Source organism: Apium graveolens, chromosome 4 (genome assembly GCF_009905375.1).
Source record: "Apium graveolens cultivar Ventura chromosome 4, ASM990537v1, whole genome shotgun sequence".
NCBI lineage: Eukaryota > Viridiplantae > Streptophyta > Magnoliopsida > Apiales > Apiaceae > Apium > Apium graveolens.
This window is the reverse complement of record NC_133650.1, coordinates 194,259,342-194,260,619: the sequence shown is the minus strand read 5'-3', so window position 1 is coordinate 194,260,619 and position 1,278 is coordinate 194,259,342.

The following is a 1,278-nucleotide window of genomic DNA, read 5'->3' as shown; positions in this document are numbered from 1 at the left end:
ATTTCCATCTTCTCAAATTCCTTAACTAATTCCTCCGATGTCATTATCATTTTGAGTCTTTCCTTCCTACTAAGGGCGTCAGCCACCACATTGGCTTTACCCGGGTGATACAAAATTTCACAGTCGTAGTCCTTTATCAACTCTAACCATCTCCTCTGTCTCATGTTTAGTTCCTTCTGAGTAAAAATATATTTGAGGCTTTTATGGTCAGTGTAGATCTCGCATTTCTCACCGTATAGGTAATGTCTCCAAATTTTTAGGGCAAATACTATGGCTGCTAATTCTAGGTCATGCGTAGGGTATCGGCTCTCATACTCCTTCAATTGTCGAGAGGCATACGCTATAACCTTGTCGTGCTGCATTAGTACACATCCTAATCCTTTAAGTGATGCGTCGCTGAATATCACAAACTCTCCCTTTCCATCGGGAAGAGCGAGCACTGGTGATGACACCAGCCTCTTTTTCAGTTCTTGAAAACTCTCTTCACACTTTTCCGTCCATACGAACTTTTCTGCCTTCCGGGTAAGTCTAGTCAGTGGACCGGCTATCTTAGCGAAGTCTTGCACGAATCTCCGGTAATAACCTGCTAAACCTATGAAACTCCTAACCTCTGTCGGGGTTGCTGGTCTTTCCCAATTGGATACCGCCTCCATCTTGGCGGGGTCAACTAAAACTCCTTTGCTACTCACCACATGTCCTAAAAACTGAACTTCTCTCAGCCAAAATTCGCACTTCGAAAACTTGGCATATAATTTCTCATTCCTCAAGATTTCTAAGACTATCCTCAAATGTTCCGCATGTTCTTGCTCTGTCCTTGAGTAGATCAGAATATCATCTATAAAAACTATCACACATATGTCCAGGTACTTTTTGAACACTCTGTTCATCAAATCCATAAAGGCTGCGGGGGCATTGGTTAATCCAAACGATATGACTAAGAACTCATAGTGTCCATACCTAGTGCGAAAAGCAGTCTTTGGTATATCTTCCGGTTTGATTTTCAACTGGTGATATCCTGTCCTTAAATCTATTTTGGAAAAATGTACAGCTCCTTTGAGTTGGTCGAATAGTCGTCAATTCTGGGAAGAGGGTACCTATTCTTTATAGTCAGCTTATTCAGCTCTCGATAGTCTATACATAATCTCATGCTGCCATCCTTTTTCTTTACGAATAGTAATGGTGCTCCCCATGGTGACACAATGGGCCTTATCATTCCGTTATCTAATAATTCTTGCAGTTGAGAAGCTAGTTCTTTCATCTCAACTAGGGCTAACCTAT